The 19,441-nt window shown below is 54.9% G+C and overlaps 2 protein-coding genes across 2 annotated transcripts in view; one reads left to right on the top strand and one right to left on the bottom strand.

The window, feature by feature from the left end:
* Window positions 1-19,441, bottom strand: part of LOC105759916 (uncharacterized) — a 649,836-nt gene that overhangs the window by 254,930 nt on the left and 375,465 nt on the right.
* Window positions 1-19,441, top strand: part of LOC140681480 (uncharacterized) — a 1,248,316-nt gene that overhangs the window by 997,490 nt on the left and 231,385 nt on the right.

The raw sequence follows: 19,441 nt of genomic DNA, 5'->3' as shown, positions 1-19,441 counted from the left end.
TTCTTCCTTCTCCAAACATCTCCCCAAAAAACCCAACCCAGGCACCCCCCAGGAGACCTGTCCCGAGCTCCCCCTCCCCGCTCACCTGCGGGATGGGGGGCGATGATCCCACAGGTGGGGGCTGCGAATTCAGGCAGGGCTGACCGCGTGATTCTCTCTGCTCTGCTCCATCCGCCCTTGTCCCTCCTCTTCCTCTTCCTGACGCCCCTCCTCTTCCATCCCCCCTCCTCCTCCTCCTCCTCCTCTCTAAGCCCACCTCCCGCTCCTCCTCCATCCCTGCCCCTCTCTCCCTGCCCTTTTCCTTCCCCCTCCTCCTGCTCTCTAACTCCACCGCCTTCTGCTCCCTCATCCCTCATCTTCCATCGCTCCTCCTCCTGTGTCCCGTCCCCTCCTGCCTGTCCTCCTTTATCCCTTCCCTTCCATCCCCCCTCCTCCTCCTCCTACCCCTCGCTATCCCCACCTCCTTCTCCTCTTCCATTCCTCCCCTTCCATACCCCCTCCTCCCCCTCCCCATCCCCGCCTCCCGCTCCTCCTTCATCCCTGCCCTTCCCTCCCTCCTCCTCCTCCCCCAGCAGCAGTGACACCCTCGGTTCCCGTTCCCGCAGCCCCGGCAGCCCGCGGCAGGAGCGGGGATGGAGCCGGGACAGGTCGGGATGGGCAGCGCGGGGCTCTCGGCTGCTCCCAGCCGCTGTTCCAGGGGGGAACCCAGCCCGGGCCAAAGGAGAGGCAAACTGGGGAAACTGGGGGCTGCACATCCAAACTGGGGCTGCCTGGGGACCCTGCCTGGGCACTGCCGGCCCTTGGGGCTCCTCTCAGGAGATCAGGAGAGGGGAACCCAGAGAGGGCTCGGGGATGCCAGGAGGGGCAGCACTGGGAAGGACTGGTTTGTACTGGGATTGTACTGGAATCATACTGGAAGCAGCTGGGCCCATGCCAAGGCAGACTGCAGTCACCCCAAGGGAGACTGGGATCGTACTGGGATCATACTGACACAGAGTAGGAGCCTACAGGGGGCAACTGAGACCATGCTGGGGGCAAATGGGATATACTGGGAGTGACTGGGAGTATGATGAGGGTGACTGGGAGCAGCTGTGAGCAACTGAGACCATGCTGGGGGCAAATGGGATATACTGGGAGTGACTGGGAGTATGCTGAGGGTGACTGGGAGCAGCTGTGAGCAACTGGGATCATGCTAGGAGCAACTGGGAGGAACTGGGAGTCACTGGGTGCCTGCTGGGGATGACTGGAAACAACTGGGCTTATACTGGGATCATGCTGGAGGTGACTGGGATCATACTGGCAGTGAGTGCCACGACACTGAGGCTGACTGGGAGCGGTTGTGAGCAAATGGGATCGCGCTGGAAGGAACTGGGAGTGAGTGGGAATATGCTGGAAGGAACTGGGGGACACTGTGAGAGACTGGGAGGGACAGTGAGGGTGAAAGGGGCAACTGGAACCATGTGGAGCACAACTGGTTCATATTGGCACTGACTGGGAGCACACTGGCATCATCTCTGGATCATACTGGGAGGGACTGGACTAATACTGGGAGTGTCTGAGAGTGACTGGGAACACACCATGCACAGCATCCCTGTACTGGGGGTGACTGGGAGCAACTTGGAGCACTCTGGGAGCAAATGGCATCATACTGGGATTGACTGGGCTGATGTAGCTGGAGGCAACTGGGACCATACTGCGAGTGATTGGAAGTTACTGGGATTATACTGGGACCATACTGGGAGTGCTGGCATGTGACAAGGATCATACTGGAGGTTACTGGGCTCATACTGGTGATGAAAGGAAGCAACTGGGATCCCACTTTGGGCTACTGGGAGCAACTGAGAAAAACTGGGATCATGCTGCAAGCAAACTGGAGGAATTGGGAATGACTGGATGCAGGCTGGAGACAACTGGGACATACTGGGCATGACTGAGATCATACTGGGATAACAAGCACCTTACTGGGATCACTGGGAGTGTCTGGGAATGACCACAGAGATGCTGAAGGCAACTGGGATTTACTGGGGATGTCTGTAACCTTACTGGGGTGACTGGGAACACACTGGGAACAACGGGGACCATGCTGGGGAGAACTGAGAGCGAGTGGAAGTGAGTGGGTCTACACCGGGGACAACTGGGCATGACTGGGACCATGCTGGGAGCAACTGGGATCATATGGGGAGTGATGGGGTTGATACAAGGGACAACTGGGGGCAACTGGGATCACACTGGGGAGAACAGGAAGCAACTGAAAGCATGCTGGGGGCAACTGGGATCCTACTGGATCTTACTTGGAGCAACTGGGATCAGGCTGGAAGCAATTGAGGACAACTGGAGTGACTGGGAACATGGTGGGAGCAACTGGGATACACTGGGAGAGACTGAAACCACAGTGGGGGTAAATGGGAGCAACTGGAACCACAGTGGATGATAATGGGAGCAGCTGTGCCCATGCTGGATTCATACTGGGATCCTACTGGAACTGGCTGGCATCATACTGGGAATGACTGGAAGTGTGCTGGCTGGGACTGGAACCATGCTGGAGGTGACTGGGAGCAACTGGGCCCACCCTGGGAGTGACAGGGAGTCATTCTGGGCAGGGCTGGAATCATACTGGGAGTGACTGGAACCATACTGGGGGGGACTGGGTGCAGCTGGGATCATCCTGGGAGCCACTGGGATTCCAGCAGGTGTGAATGGATCCTGGCTGGGGGTCACTGGGAGCTACTGGGCCCGTGTTGGGAGGAAAATCTGGACACATTGGAAGCAACTGGGACCAACTGGAAGGTACTGGAACCGTGCTGAGGGGACTGAGACCACAAATGGGGAAACTGGGTTCATACTGGGAGCGACTGGGACCACACTTTGGGCAACTGCCAGAAACTGGGATCATGCTGGAGGCAACTGGGAGTAACTGGGAAAGACTGGGATCATTCTGAGGTCATCAAAACCTTACTGGACCAACTGGAATATACTGGGAGTGTCTGTGACCATACTGGGGGGACTGGAACCACACTGGGAACAGCTGGGACCATGCTGGGGACAGCTGAGAGTGAGTGGGACCATGCTGAGTGGGACTGGGACAATTCTAGGGACACCTGGGATCGTACTGGGAGGAACTGGGAACAACTGCAACTATTCTGGCAGCAACTGGGATCATACTGGGATCACAGTGGGAGCAGCCGGGTCCATGCTGGGTGAGACTGGGAGGAGCCAGGTCCATGGAGGGTGACAGGAATCATACTGGGATTGACTGGGAGTAGCTGTGAGCAACTGGAATCATGCTGAAAGTAACTGGGAGGAAGTGGGAGGGACTGGGAGCATGCTGGGAGTGACTGGGATATACTGGGAGAGACTGGGAGTCATAGGGATCATACTGGTGGTTACTGGGGTCATGTTGGCATTGACAGGGAGCAACTGGGATCACACTGGGGGGCACTGGCATCATACTGGGAGTGACTGGGATCATACTGGGATTACAGTGGGTGCCAAGGGACCCTGACTGGGGGTTACTGGGAGCTGCCAGGCCCATGCTGGGAGCCAAATGCACACACTGAGAGCAACTGGGAGCAACTGGGAATGACAGGAGTCATGCAGGTGACAACTGGGATGTACTGGCAGTGACTGGGATAAAACTGGGGGCAGCTGAACCATGCTGAGGTAACTGGGAGTGCCTGGCAAAGACTCTGGGAATGTTCCAGGCAACTGGGATGTACTGGGAGTACCTAAGAACATGCAGGTGGTGACTGGGACCACACTGGGAGCCACTGGGAATGTGCTGGGGGCAACTGGGACCATGCTGGGGGCAAGTATGAGTGACTGGGGCCCTGCTGGGGGAGACTGGGATCATACTGGACTCATATTGGGATCATACTGGGAGTGACTGGGACTATACTAGGAGCAACTGGGAGAAGTGGGAACACACCGGAGAAAAGTGGGAGCAACTGGGACTTGCTGGGGGCAAATAGCGTCACAATGGGGAATGACTGAGAATGACTGGGCTCATACTGGGAGAAACAGGGATCCTGCAGGGAGTGAGGGGAAGTGACCAGGGTGATACTGGGACTGACTGGGCTCATCCTGGGAGTGCCCAGGAAACTGGAAGCACACAGGGGTAGGAACTGGGCACCTGCTGGGAGCAGCCCCTGGCGGCCCCGGTACCCCCGAACCCCTTTCCCGGCCATGCCGCCCCTCCAGCCCCAGCACCCCCATTGCCGGGTGCCGGCACTGCCAGGGGTCCCCCCTCTCGGGGTCCCCGCTGGGGCTCCTGGGGCTCTCCTCTCTCTGCGCTCCCGCCCAGGGAAGCCGCGGCTCTCCCGGGGCTCCCCAAATCCGGGGTCCCCCCGCCGCTCCCGCCGCTCCCGCGCGGTCCCCACGCAGCCCCGGCAGAGCTCGGAGGGCCCGGCCGGGAAGCCCAACCCGCACCGCGGGGGGACCCGCATCCCCCCGGCCCCGCCGGGGCTCTGCCGCCACCCGCACCGGGACCCCCCAAAAACACCTCCCGGGGACCCCCGATGTCCCCCCGAGGGCAGCTGCGGCTCGGCCTTGGAGCCCCGCCAGCTCCAAACATCCCCCCAAAAACCCCAAACCCAGGGAGCCCCGGGATATTTGGGGCCAGCTCCCCCTCCCCGGGCACCTGCGGGATGGGGGCGACGCTCCCGGGGTGCTGCGAGTTCAGGCAGAGCCGGAGCCCCGCGGTTCATCCTCCCCGCTCCTCCTGCTGCTCCCGCTGCCGCTCCGCCTCTTCCTCCCTCCTCCTCCTCCTCCCCGCAGCCGCGGGAGGGGCGGGGATGGAGCCGGGACAGGTCGGAACGCAGAGAGGGCTGGGGGGATGCCAGGAGTGACTGGGCTGTACTGGGATCATACTGGGAGCAGCTCCTGGGTGGCTGATCCTACTGGGATCATACTGGGATCATACTGGGAGTGAGGAGGAGCAGCGTGGTGGCTCCAGCGCTGGGGCTGGGGGCGCTCCTGGCGGGCAAGGGGGGAGTGGGACCCCGGCACCGGGACCCTGAATCGCCATTGCCGGCACCGGGATCCCCCCTGCTTCCCTTATCCTGCACAGGGACCCCCCTGAATCCCCCATTTCCGGACATCAGGGCCCTCTGCTCCCCTTTTCCCTGCTCCCAGCCTCTAGATTTTCCGTGTGCCTGATCCTGGAACGCCTTGGAACATCTTGGACCCCCATTCCTGCCTTTCCCAGCCCCCAGCCCCACCTTTGTGCAAAACCAGAGACCCTCTGAACTCCCCCTTCCCAAACACCCCGGGTGTCCCCACCCTGGTACCCCTTTTTGGGAAACCCTGGACTCCCCTTTCCTGGGCTCAAGGACCCCTGGAACTCCCTTCTACCTCTCCATCCCTGCCCCCCCATTTCCGTGACCCTGAGACCCCCCTGCGCCCCCATTCCTGAGAACCAAGACCCCCTTTTACCCCTTTGCCCGGCACTGAGACCCCCCTGCACCCCCTTATCCGGCACCAACACAACCTGTTCCCATCCCACACCTCTCCCAACCCCCAGCCCCACCCTTTTCCCTACCTGGGACCCCTGGGCCCCCATTCCTGCCTTTCCCAGCTCCCAGCTCCTCCTTTCCTCACACTCAGGAGCCCTGGCACCCCCTTTCCTGGGCACAGGATTCCCTGGACACCCCATCCCAGCTCTCCCAGTCCCTGCACCCCCTTTTCTTGGCTCTCAGCCCCTGAACCTCCTTCACAGCTTTGCCAGCTCTTCTTGTCCTCCCTTTCCTTGGCCTGTGGACCCCCTGGATCCCCAAACTCTCACTTTCAGCCCCCTCAGCTCCCCCAAATCTCTGTGTCTCCCCAGTTTTCCACTCCCTGCAGTTCCTGGAAGTGGTGCTGTCAGAGCCCGGCCCGGGGGTCCCCCAGTCCTTGTTTGGGGGGGACGTGGACGGGACCCTCTGCGAGCGCTGCGGCAGCGAGTGGGGCTGGATGGAACCACAGACACCGGGAATGGGGGCGGGAGCTGAGCTGGGATATTGGGATAGCCAGAGCTGGGATATTGGGATGGCCAGAGCTGGGATATTGGGATAGCCAGAGCTGGGATATTGGGATAGCCAGAGCTGGGATATTGGGATAGCCAGAGCTGGGACACTGGGATAGCCAGAGCTGGGACACTGGGATAGCCAGAGCTGGGATATTGGGATAGCCAGAGCTGGGATATTGGGATAGCCAGAACTGGGATATTGGGATAGCCAGAGCTGGGACATTGGGATAGCCAGACTTTGGATATTGGGATAGCAGAGCCAGGATATTGGGACAGCCAGAGCTGGGATATTGGGATAACCAGAGTTGGGATATTGGGACAGCCAGAGCTGGGATTTTAGGATATCCAGACCCTGCTCAAGGACAGGAACCGGCCCGTGGCCGACAGTGACCTGGAGATGGGGTCGGTACAACCAGAGCAGGGGCAGTGGGGGGAGCCGGGGGCTGAGCTGGGATCTGTGGGAATGGAGGACTCTGAGGGGCTGGGATGGGATCTCTGGGGATGGGAGGGATCTGTGGGGCTGGGATGGGAATCCAGGGAGCTCCAAGGGGCTCCCTGGGGCTGGGACACGACTCCATGGGTCCGTTCTCTCCTCGTTCCCAGGTCTCCACACAGTGCAGGGGGTTTCCAGCTGTGACCTCCTGTCCAATGGAGCATCCATGGATCCCACCAGTACGGCTACGAGGGCTGGGATTTCATCTCCTTCCTGCTGGGATTCAGGAGCTTTGCAGTGTCCAGCGGTGCCGTCTGGATATCCCAGAGGTGCTGGGAACACAAAGGGATCATGGTGGAGCAGATGAAGCATTACCTGGGATACACCTGTGTGGAAAGGCCCCCAAAATACATCAGATATGGTCGGGAGGCTCTGGAGCACAAAGGTGGGTGTGGGAAGGGAAGGGCAATTCCTATGGGAATGGGGGATTCAGAAATGGGGGACTTGGGAATGCAGGAATTGCCATGGAATTTCCATGGCCAGATCTCACTCTCATCCCAGTCAGGTGAGAATTCCATGGATGGATCTCCTCCCTAACCCACTGCCATGGGAATTCCATGGGGAAATGATTGGAATTGATAACCAATCCAATGAGAGCAGTGCAATGAGAAGTAATCCCTGCGGGGATTCCATGGGACATCGATCCCAATCCTTTGCCCAGGCCGGCTCTGCTGTGCCCGTGGCAGCAGCAGGGGAGTGCCCTGTCCTTGCCCTGAGCCCAGCACGAGCCTTTCCTTGGGTGTTCCGTGCCCTGCCCAGGGCAGGAGGGCACTGCCGGAGCGGCTTTGGTGGCCCCGGGCACTCGGCTGGGCTGCAGCCACTGCAGGGGCTCCTGGGGAATGTTCCAGAGCAGAGCTGAAAGCAAACAACAGTTTCTGGAGGGGATTCTGCCCCTGGGCCTGTGCTGGGAGCCCAAGGGCAACAGCCCAAAGTGCTGGGGCTCAGTGTCCCTTGGCCAGGCCGTGTTCCCTGGCTGTGCCCTGTCCCTGTCCCTGTCCCTGTCCCTCAGCTGTGCCCTGTCCCTGTCCCTCAGCTGTGCCCTGTCCCTCAGCTGTGCCCTGTTCCTGTCCCTCAGCTTTGCCCTGTCCCTGTCCCTGTCCCCTGTCCCTCAGCTGTCCCCTGTCCCTCAGCTCTGTGGGGCCAGGGGTGGCAGCAGGACCTGGGGCAGCCCTGGGGGAGAACAACCCTGAGCCCCAGCTGGGCCAGTTCCCCCAGTTCCCCCCAGGCCACTCCCAGCATGGGCCCTGTGGCTCCCACTCACCCCCAGTATGGTCCCACTCACTTCCAGTTACACTCAGTGTGATCCCAGTATCATCCTGGTCACTCCCTGTGTGATCCCAGCATGATCCCAGCATGTTCCCAGGTGTTCCCATTCACCCCTATAATAGTTCCAGGCACTCCCAGTATGGTTCCAGTCCTTCCCAGTATGATCCCAGTATGAACCCAGTCACTCTCATTATGGAACCATTTGCCCCCAGTAAGGTCCCAGTCACTCCAAGTCACCCAGTATGATTCCAGTCACTCCCAGTATGATTCTAGTCACTCCCAGATAGTCCCAGTATTATTGCAGTAACTTCCTTTATGGTTCCTCTGTGATCCCAGTCACTCCTGGTTAATGCTGCCTGGGGTCCCAGGGGTCCATCTGACCCCCGGGCTGCCGCTGCCGTGGCTGTCCGGATAGCGCTGCGCTGTCAGGCTCAGCCTGTCTGGGTCCCTCGGCTCAGCTCCCAGCCACAGGCAACTTAGTGAGCACCTCTGGAGTGATTTCAGCTCTGTGAGTTCAGTTCTCAGTGATTTCGCTCTGTGCTGGTTTAATGTTTTTGCTGGGGTTACCCAAACACTGTGGCAGGCTGTGGGCTAATCCAGCCAAAGGCACTCGGTACGGTGAGGAGCATCCAGGCAGCAGTGAGGACAGCACCAACAGAGACAATTTTCATCTTTGGACAAGGACGGGGCTTTTAATAGGGAATATTCAGGCAAAACTTGTCTGATTTTCAGGAGGTCTTGTGTTCAACTCAGAGGAGTTCTTGTCACTGTTTGTGGGAGTAGTGTTTGCAGTGCCTAGGTATGGTTTTATGTTTTTCCTGGGTACCATCTTGGACCAGATGGTAGTAGAACACACACATACCCTCAACCCCAAGTAATCAGCTGGAAAGGCCCAGAAATTTGATGTGTTTCTGGGTCTTTCACTAGCACTGGTGGTTTCTCAGTGAGCTTTGCCTGGGTGGTGTTTGCAAAGTGGCAAAGTATTGGCGGGTCAGGCTCTGATGTTGTACAATTTAGGAAGCTGATAATGCAGAGAGCCTTGCAAAGTCTCTCAACTGGAGATATGATTTTTGTTTCCCTTCGCTGCTGATTGAGGACTCTTTTGAGGGTTTGATGTGTCCTTTCTACGATTGATTGTCCTGTGGGATTTTGCTGGTATGCCTTTTTTTGTGTTCTATTCCCCATTCACTGAAGAACTCTCTTAACTTTCAAGAGGTATAGGCAGGTCCATTGTCTGTTTTGATTTGTTTTGGTATTCCCAGAGTAGCAAATGCAAGGAGGAAGTGCTTTATGGTGTGCTGTGTAGTTTCTCCTGGATGAGCTGATGCAAATATTGCTCCTGAAAACATGTCGACCGATATGTGTACGTATTTTGACCTTCCAAAATGTGGGAAGTGAGTTACATCTGTCGGCCACAGCTGGCAGCAGTTCAGGCCTCGGGGATTGGCTCCTGTCCCCATAGATGGTATCTGGTAATTTTGACAGTTCGGGCATGTGGCCACAATAGTTTTTGCTTGATCTTTTGAAAGGTTGAACATTTTGATGAGGGCAGGTACATTTTGATAGTAAAATGTGTGTGACAACTTTGCCTGGGCAAAGATGTCAGGGATGTTTGCAGTTTCTATTGCCATGGCCAATGTGTCCACTTTCCTGTTCTCTTCTGTGATAAAGCCTGGGAGATTGGTGTGTGATGTCACATGTATTGTTTGGTAATGTTGCTTCCTGTGAGAGATTAAATGTGTTAGTGCCAAAATCAATTGGTGCAACTTTGGGTTGGAAACCTCTTTGAGAAGAGCGTGTTCTGCTTTCATAGTTATACCTGCAACATATGCCAAATCTGTGACCACATTAAAGGGTTCGTCTTTGAATTTCTCAAAGACTCTGACAACAGCTGCTAACTGTGCAATCTGTGGAGATCCCTCCACTATTTGGATGTCAGATTCCCAATTTTGGGTCTCTGGGTCCTTCCAAGTCATTACAGACTTGTGGGATGATCCTGAGCCATCTGTAAATATTGTCAGAGCTTTGAGTGGTCTTTTACTTTGGACTAATTTCGGGGTCAGATTGAAGACTGCATTAAAAAGTTTATGTTTTGGGATATGGATGGAAATTTGGCCTGTAGAGCTGTCTAGGACAATTGGAGGTTTTCATTGGTCTGGAGCAAATGCTCCAGGTCCCCAGTGGTCAGTGGCAAGTATATGCATGTGAACTCACACCTAGCAAGGGAGCAGAGGCAAGTTTTGGCTTCTTTTATTAAATATCCCATGATTTCTTGGAAGATGTTAATTGTCTTTGAAGGTTGGTTGTTTGTAAAGATCCATTCCAGTATCAATAAATGGTCTAGGAGTTGAAGATCCCATTGGAAAATCAGTCCACAGAACCGGGGTGCTTTTCCAGGAATGACGAACTGGAAAGGCAGCTTGGGCTCGAAGCGATGGGCTTGGCGTGCAGACAGGGCTTCTTGGACCTTGGTGATGGTGTCTCGGGCTTCTGTTGTGAGTGTACGTGGAGAGTCGAGGTCCTCATTGCCACGGAGAAGGGTGAACAGGGGAGCAAGGTCCTCTGTTGTAATTCCTAGCAGGGGACGTACCCAGCTGATGGATCTGTACAGACTGTGTAAGTCTCTCAGGGTTTTTGGGTCGTCTCAGATGGCGAGCTGCTGGGGTACGATGGTCCTTTCCTGGATCAGGAATCCAAGATAAGCCCGTGGGTTGGTGTACTATATTTTGTCCTCACGGATCTCGAATCCTGTTTTTTCTATGGTTTTGATTGTCCATTTAACTGCTTTATGTCTAAGTTTTTGCTGATGCACATACCAGGATATCATCCATGTAGTGGTAGATGATTGCATCTGGAAATAGGTTCCAAACAGGAGACAGGATGTGAGCAACGTACCACTGGCATATAGTAGGTGAGACTTTCAGTCCCTGGGGAAGATACAACCAATGGTATCTTTTGAGTGGAGCCTCTCTGTTAAGAGAGAGAACGGAGAAACCAAACCATGGAGTGTCCTGGGGGTGCAGCGCAATGCTGAAGAAACAGTCTTTAATATCTACGATGGCAAGTGTCCAGTCTTGAGGCAGCATTGATGGTGAAGGCAGGCCAGGCTGGAGGGGGCCCATGTCCTTGAGGATCTCATTGATTTTGCGAAGGTCATGGAGGAGCCTTCACCTGTCCGTTCCAGCTTTTTGCAGTACGAAGACTGGAGAGTTCCAAGGGCTGGTGGGTCTCTACGATGTGACCTTTGGCGAGCTGTTCTTCCACAAGGGTTTGTAGTGCACTGTTTTACTTTAGAGAGGGGCCACTGGTCAATTCAGATCAGGTCTTGGCCTTTCCAGGTGAGCTGAGGGGTATCTGGCAATATGCACACCTCAGTGGCCCAGTCAGAAATCCTGACTGGGAATACGTAGGGAAGCTCTGCATTGGGATAGAATGTTCCTCCCCCAAAGGGTGATGGGGGCTCTTACCACAAATGGGCAGATGGTTGCCAGCCTGCCTTCAGGCCCTTTGATGAGGGTGTTGTGCTTGCTTCACATGGACACTGTGGCTCCACCAATCCCTGAAATCATTCCTGCTACCGGTTGTAGTTCCCAGTGTGCCGGCCATTCCGAGTGAGCAATGATGGTCACATCCGCACCAGTGTCCAGCATCCCTGGGAGGTGGATCTTCTCTCCTCTGTAGGATAGACCGCACTCGATGTTAGGCTTACTTGGTCCCACAACTTGTGCACACATTCTGTAGGGTTGAGAGGAAGCCGTTCCCTGTGATTCTTTGGGAGTAGAAAGGCTTGTGCGATCAGAATTCCTCATGAAAGGAAAAATTGTGAGTCCGTGCAGCACAGCTGGACTGAGATTTCTTGTCCTGGGTGCACTGTTTGTACTTCTGGAACAACAAAGATTTCCTCTGGGCCATGGAGAGTGTAATCTATAACTAAAATGTCAAAAAAAACCCTTTTGGCCCATGCTTTCCTGTGGGAACACGATAAACATCCTTATTATTAAAGTCAATAGACAGAGCAGTTACCAATTAGCACCGTGTTCCCATCAGTGTCACTCCATGTGTTGGATCCTCTCCATGTGGCCTGGGATCTCCTGGGATGCTGCATGGTTGGGTCTGGATGGCTTTTGATTTGTTGTCTTTGCACAGGACCTGGCTGCGCTCCACTGGAAGTTTCCCGAACACTGCTGGTAGCGCTGCTGGTTCTGGGGTCTTTGGTAGGTGTTTTGGGGTTTTGGGTAGGTGACCTGTCCGGACAGTCCTTTATAAAATGTGCAAATTCCCCACAGTGATAGCAGCAGGCCTGGTCTTTGGAAGTTACTGCTGCAACTGCACCAGAAACTCCTTCTGCAATGCCCTTAGCAACTGCTTGGGCCACTGTGTTTTCAGAGGACAAATGACGTGTACAGCTTTCCACCATTTGCTCTCTGGTGGGTTCTGTATCCAAGGGTAGGGCCCTCAGAATTGTTTTACATTGTTCATTTGCATGTGATAAGGCAAGCTGGCACAACAGTTCTTTTCTTGCCTCTTGTGCTCTCTATCTGCTTTTCAAGAGCATCTTTAATCCTGTCTACAAACTTGATAAAGCTTTCATCTACTCCTTGTTTAATACTAGAGAAGTGTTGGGTAGGGGTAGAGTCATCTGGGGTAAGGAGCAAGGAGGTTTTTGCTGCAATAGCCAAGTCTTGTAGTGCTCCTGAGGTAAGGTGTTAGCTTGGTCACAGGGTTTCTGTAAATCCCTTTCTCCAGCCAGCTCTTGGACTGTAAAATCTGGCCTATTTGCATCTTGAGCATAGACGTCTGATAAAGTTTTAAATTGTCTTTTCCAATGCCTTTCCCATAGCATATATTCTGCTGGGGAAAGAAGGCATTGAGCAATGTTTTTAAGATTGTGAGGTACCAAAATATGTGCTGAAAAGAGAGCTTACAGGAAATTTCTAAAAATATGTGAACCCCTCCCATGTTCTTTGGCTATCTTTCATAGTTGGACCAGTTCTTTATTTGTGTTAGGTTCCCACGTTGTTTCAGTGGTCCCCCCTCTTTTCCCCTTTATATAAATTGCTGGGAAGGCAGAAATTCTCTGAGCTAGTTCCCAATCCTCTGCCCAAGTCGCTTCCATTTTGATTAGAGCCCATGGATCAATGTCCTCTGTGTCACTATCAGACTCACTGTGCTCAGACGAGGAGTGAGAGCGAGCAGGAGGTGCACTACGCTTTGTTGGGCGTGTTGGAGCGAGGGTTTGCAGGGTTGTGGGGGGCTGGACAGAGTGTGAGGGGGCAGCTGGCTGGGCTTGGCTAGAGGGAGGCAGCAGTGGAGCGGCAATGGCAGCGCCACTGTGGCACAGCCTGCGCAGGGCTGAGGTGCGTGGGGAAGTGGGGTGCCCCCGTGGGGGTCTCGGAGGTGCCGCTCAGGGGGCGCTGAGGGTGGGTGGGTGGGTGCAGCGCTTGGGGATGAGGGCAAGGGAGGAGCGGGGCAGAGGAGGCGGTGGGGCTGGGGGAGCTGCTGCCATCACGGCGGGGCTGCGGCGGGCAGGCAGGCAGGGATGGGAGCGGGCTGGGGAGAGCCGCAGCGGGGCTGGGAGGCACGGCTGCAGGGCTGGGGGAGTCACGGGGGCTGCGCGGAGGTTTTGGGGTGAGGCAGGGCGTTCCCGATGGAAACCGACACAGGTACAGCCCAACACTGAGCGGGGCACGGGGCGCGCAGCGCGCCGCGTGTTGCGGGACCGGGGAGCGGAATCCGCGCTCGCCGCGTCCGAGGGGAGCGAGGGATGGGTGGGCTCCACGGACCCCGCGGGTGGGTGGGGTGGTACAATGTCTGTGTTCCCCGTCCCAGGGACTGAGAGAGCAATGTTATCTGGCAAATTAGCATTTGAAGGGATAGTGTCTGTTGAGAAAGATAAGGGTGTAATTTCCTCAGCAGAAGGAAGCTGCAGAGAATTTGTCTTTTCGACTGCTTTAGTAGTTGAGTGAAATAGAGGTAGAAACTGTTACAGAAACGTCTTCCTTAGTTTGGAGAGCGTATATTCTTGTCCCTACTGTGTCCCAAAAAGAATCTAAACCGATAGTGTGTGTGTTAGTATCTGGAAACAGGGAAATAATCTATTTATCATTTTTTTCAAGTTAGTTTTTGAAATATTGCCTTTAGAGAAAGAAAAGCTGTTAGTAGATAGGATTTCTAGGATTTGTAAATATAAGTCTCTCTCATTCTGGGATCATTTAAATTTACTAGATTTTGATCCCATTTCAGTATCGCTCCCTTTCCCCGCCCCAAGCAGTAAAAGAAAAAAGAAAAAAAAAAAAAAGAAAGAAAAACTAAAAAGGGACCCAAAATAAAAGCACGCAAAAAGGCTGTTTTAAACTTACACGTCTTCAGCCGAATGTGGGTCAAGGAACTGCTGGGTGAGTGGTCTGCCATCCAACTCCTGAAGATTTCATCCCAGATGGCGATATGGAGGTTCATCAGATGCCTCTTCAGAAAACTTCTACAACGGAGGAGTTACCTTCAAGGGGCCATCGCCGCCCGAGGCAGTGACAATTCATGAGGAATGCTGCTCTCAGGGGTGCCAGGATGCCAGTACTCCTTTAGTGTAATGCAACCTGGGGTCCCAGGGGTCCGTCCAACCCCGGCTGCCGCTGGTGTCCCAGATAGCGCTGGGCTGATGGGCTCAGCCTGTCCAGGTCCCTCAGGCAGACTCCCAGGCGCGGGCAAACTTAGCGAGCAGCTCTGGAGTGATTTCAGCTCTTTGGTGAATTCAGCTCTTAGTGATTTCAGCTCTTTGCTCGCTAACTGCCTCGGCAGACGCAGGGATGAGAGAGAGAGAAGGCTGTATGCGGTTCCACAGCCGTGTCTTTATTGGCAGCTCCTGTCAAAGGGACAGTGACAGCTCTTCTGCCAAACTGGGCAGAAATGGGTACAGGAGTGTTGGAGATTGTCCACTTGCCAGGGTCAGGGCGAATGTGAGCCATGGTCTTACAGAGAGATAACAAGGGTCCAAATGTGGAAGAGGGTTTTCTTTGGTCCAGTCATCATGACTCAGATTTCTTATCTTAGGTAACTGATCCCCAGTGAGGCCTTACAGGGCCTCTGACTGCTACAGACACAGAAAAACCAGATTGGTTAATTGAAATCCAAACACCATCACCATTGACCAATTAAGAAATTGCCCTTTGGTAAACAAATCTCCATAACACATTCCACATGTGCACAACAACAGGTGCAGCAAGTGAAGATAAGAATTGTTTCTCATTCTTTTCTCTGAGCTTTCTGACAGCTTCCCAGGAAAATCCTGGGAGAGCTCTCTCTGCTCATAGGCTATGTGATTACCACAGGTCAGTTGTGACAATGCAGGTCCAAGGACACCACGGTGACACTACGGAACCTCATGGAACCAAGGGGCCATTGTGACACTGTGCTGCCTCATGGAATCAAGGAGACCATTGTGAACTCAGAGACCCCAAGGAACCAAGGGTCCATGGTGACCTTGTGCAGCTGCAGGGTCACAGAGGAGCCGTTGTGACACAGCGAGGGCACACAGAGCCCAGGGACCATTGTGACACATCAGGGCTCTGTGGAACCACGAAGCCATTGTGACATTGCAAGGCCTCATGGAAGCACGGGGCCATTGTTACACTGCAGAAGCAAGGGGAACATTGTGACACTCCAGGGCCTGATGGAGCCAATGGGACCATTGTGACACTGTGGGGTCCCATGGAACCAAGGGAACATGGAACAGGTCTGGCTGGCTGGGCCTCCTGGGGACCACTTGACCACCTTGGCATGTTGAGGGCTGCTTCTCATCTGCCCCTGAAGCACTGGGGCCCTGGGATTTCCTTCCTATGAGAGAGAACTCTCCTTCTCCTCCAGGGAACCAGGACCAAAACTGGGATTTCTTCTCCAAATTTCCTTATGTAAAAGGATTGTTTCCAGATGAAATCTGCCTGGAGAGACAGGTCTGACTGCCTTGACCACCCAAGGGTCACCTCTCATCTGCCTTTGTGTTGCCTTTATACAGGGCAACGGGGGACCTGGTTCAGGTGAGGCAGCACGGCGGTCTGGCCTCTCCAGACCGCTCGGGCTATCGATAAAGACGCTGGCACCAATTTAGTGGACGATCGAAAAGCCTTTATTATCTCATCTCGTGGATTTAAATAGTCTTGGGGGTCTTTGCTACGTCAGAGGGGGGTTGGGGGGGTCTCAGGGGTTAGTCGGGAGTGGAAAGTTACCAAGGCAGGTGTGGTTACATGCTCTGGGGTTAATAGATAACGTGAAGCAGGGAGAAGGGGGAAGGGTCTCTCTTTCCTTCACATCCTGTGGTCTTCCGCTCCGCCTGTCCCTATCTACCACATCTCCCCCCTCCTTATCATATACAAAATGAGGTAGTCGTAGATATAGGCACTGGAGTGAGGTACAAACTTGTAACTTCTTAAGGAAAGGGTGGTTTGGTAAATCTGGGTAATTTTTTCAAGGCAGGTCTTGAAGGCTTTAGCTACTGACTGTGTTTGCAGTTTTTGGTTTACAGCATTTGTTGGTGGCCTATGAACAGAATGTTTGCCCTTTCCAAACGGGCCTGAACAAACGAGACTAGTTTGTTCAGCAGGCATAGTCCTATGGTAATAGCTAAAAGCAGTATTGCCAGTGGACCTACCAGGGTGGAAATTAAAGTGGTGAGCCAAGGTGATTGATTGAACCAGGATTCAAACCAGCTCTGCTGGGTTTCCCTGTCTCTCTTTCTCTGAGCCAGTCTATCTCGGAGTTCTGCCATGGAGTCTTTAACAACTCCCGTATGATCTGCATAAAAGCAGCACTCCTCTTTCAGGGCTGCACACAGTCCTCCCTGCTGCATGAACAAGAGGTCCAGTCCTCGCCTATTTTGTAAAACTACTTCTGAAAGCGAAGAGACTGATTTCTCTAAATAGGAGATGGACTTCTCGATCCTCTGCAGGTCCTCGTCGATGGTCATTTGCAGCTGAGAGAGTCCGTGCTGTTGGGTTGCGATGGCTGAGACACCCATGGCTGTGCCAGCTGCTCCCAGGCCGAGCAGCATTGCGATAGTTATACCTGTGATGATTTCCCTTTTGTGGAGTCTGTCAGGTTCCTCGAGAAGATGGTATATCTCTTCGTCTGAGTGATACAAGACCCTGGGGACAATCAGAACTTGAACACAGAAATCGGTAGAGTCATTGAATTTGGCAAGGAACACACAAGGACTCACTCCGGACCTTTGGCAAACCCACATCCCAGACGCAGATGGGATCACCCACTTGTTAGTTTTTCTGTTGGGTTTGACAACTTTGGTGCAGAAGTTGCCTTTCTGCTTTGCTAAGGTTGCATTTCCAAAACATCTGCCCTGTCCTGTGATTTGACTCAGGGTGATTCCTCTGCGGGGGGTGTCCCATCTGCACTGGTGGGGGGCGCTGGCTGAGGAGTAACTGAAGGGGGTGTCCAAAGCAATGCCTTCGTAGAAAGGGGGTTTAACATCATAGCAAAGCCAACAGGAGTTAGTCAGGTTTGGTTTGGTTTCGTTTAGGGTTAGAAAGGTAGCTTTTAAACAGGTTGGCTATGTGGAACATGAAGGATGGGGTGTTCGCTGTGGTGACCTCTTTGAACACCTTGTCACTTGAAAGATGTTGCATGACCTACTTAAATGGCTGGTGAGGGTAGTGGCCTGGGTCAGCTTGCCCCCCGGCCACAAGCCCCAACAGCAAAATCGCACAGAGACACTGTGCATGTCTGGGTCTCACCGGTGTGGGACTCTCGGGTTTTTTCTGGCAGTTTGGTGGTTTGTCATCTCCCTCTGGAGCAGGGGTGTATGCGTCACGGGGACGGTCTACGAGCATGTCCTGCAAACCGAAACTCACAGCTTTTCATCAGTTTCGTTCTGAAGGTCAGGTTTGATTGACCTGAGTGGACACCACCTGATTCTGTCTTCTTTTTTATATGAAGCGTTATAGCTACCAATTGGGTGCTTTTCCAAGCTCGGGACGGCCCTCCCACTCCGTTCACTGGAGGGACTTCTTTGCATTGCCAGTGTCGAGGCCACAGTGCTTGGGGAAATATCGAGCAGTCTGCTCCTGTGTCTGCCCAAAACTGAAGCCCTATTACGTTGGGCTCTTGACTTCCATAGAGGCGGCATGTCCCCCACACCCTTGGGGGCTCTTTCCCTATTTTCATGGCCAGGGCCACCCAGGGATCCCGTTCTGGGGCGTCCCCTGCTGACCCTGCGGTACAGGCGTTGCTTGCGGTGGAAGTGGGTACGAAGGTACCGCGGGCTGTGTTGCGAAACTCTGCAATTATGTCACTGGCGGGGGTATGAGGGCTCCCCTGCCCCACTGGGGGTTGGCATAGATGGGCCGCTTTGTATTCCCAGCGGGAGGAGGCTGGGTGCGGCCCGCACGCCCCCTCCCTGTCCCGTTTCCCTGAGGCCGGGACCTGCATTCCTTAATGAGATGCCCTTTTCTCCCGCAGCCCCAACAGGATATTTCTCCCCAGCTGGTAAACTGGGCTGTTTCTTATTGTAGCTGTTTTTTGGTGCGGCTTAGAGCTTTACTCGGTTTTGTCTTAAATCGCGTTGGCTCAGTTTCCTCCGTCTCAGAGTTCCAGCCGGCTCCTGTCAGCTCTTCCGAACCGGCGGAGCTGCTGCCGGACTCCGAGTCAGAAGTCGAATGCCGGCGCATTTCCGGGGCTCGGTGCCTTTTTGTCCGGCTCCAAGCTCGCTCCTCCCCGCGGGGGTGGCGCCGCTCCCGCCCCCCAGGCTTGCCCTGCCTCCTGCAGGGGGAGGTCTCTCCCTTATATGGTAGCGGCGTCAGGCACGGCTGCCGATTGGCTCCATGCTCTCTGCCGCTCTCCTCCTCTTTCTCCTGCGCACACGTGTCCCTAAAACCGCGCGCTTCCTGGGTTTTCGCGTCGAGACCACCCGCGCCCCGCCCCTCTCCTTGGCGGCCAGTGCCATTTTCAAAGGGGTAAGGTGGTGGCGTGGTTAGCATCTCCACCCGAGCCGCAGTTTCTGCGTCTCTGGCTTCCCCTGCCAGCCCTCGCCAAAAGCATTCCGCGTGCTGCCGCACCTCCGCCAATGGGTCCCTGACAGGCGGTGGCAGGACGGACGGGGAAGCCGCGGTTTTTCGGGGGGTTTCCGTGGCGGGGGTTGGGCTCTGATCCGGGGAAGGGGGTGACGCGCCGGGCCCCCCCAGGTCTCCGTTCCCGGGCGGATCGTCCTCAGGGACGGTCTGAGCTCCCGCCCCCACCCCGAGCCCGGGTCTAACTAATAAACACGTATGCGCCGCGCTCCATGTCTCCTGCTCTTCTATTGCTCTGCGCGGGGCTTTCTCTACTTTGCCCTACGCCTTAAGGCTTCTGCCACTGCCTGAGGTTTTCGTGTCCTTGGCCAGCGTGGCTGTGCATTTTTCCCATATTCCCGGATGTAAAACATCCACTGGGCGTTCGGTCGCACCAAGATCAAGCAGCCTTGCTATAGCAAGATAAAAGTCTTTGAGCTTACACTCGATACCCCACTGCGTATAAATCACACTTACGACCCTGGCGATGCTGTCCATGACGCTCGCGGGTCCTGGGACGTCTCCCTGCGCCAAGATACGGTCTGACCGCTCCGGCCGCTGCCCTTGTCCAGGCGTATCCTGCTACCCGAGCGAATTTTTCTTCTCCCGGGTTTCGGCGCCAGATTTGTTGCC

This window comes from Taeniopygia guttata, chromosome 36 (genome assembly GCF_048771995.1).
Source record: "Taeniopygia guttata chromosome 36, bTaeGut7.mat, whole genome shotgun sequence".
NCBI lineage: Eukaryota > Metazoa > Chordata > Aves > Passeriformes > Estrildidae > Taeniopygia > Taeniopygia guttata.
The sequence above is the reverse complement of the archived record's forward strand: the minus strand, read 5'-3'. Positions and strand labels throughout refer to the sequence as shown.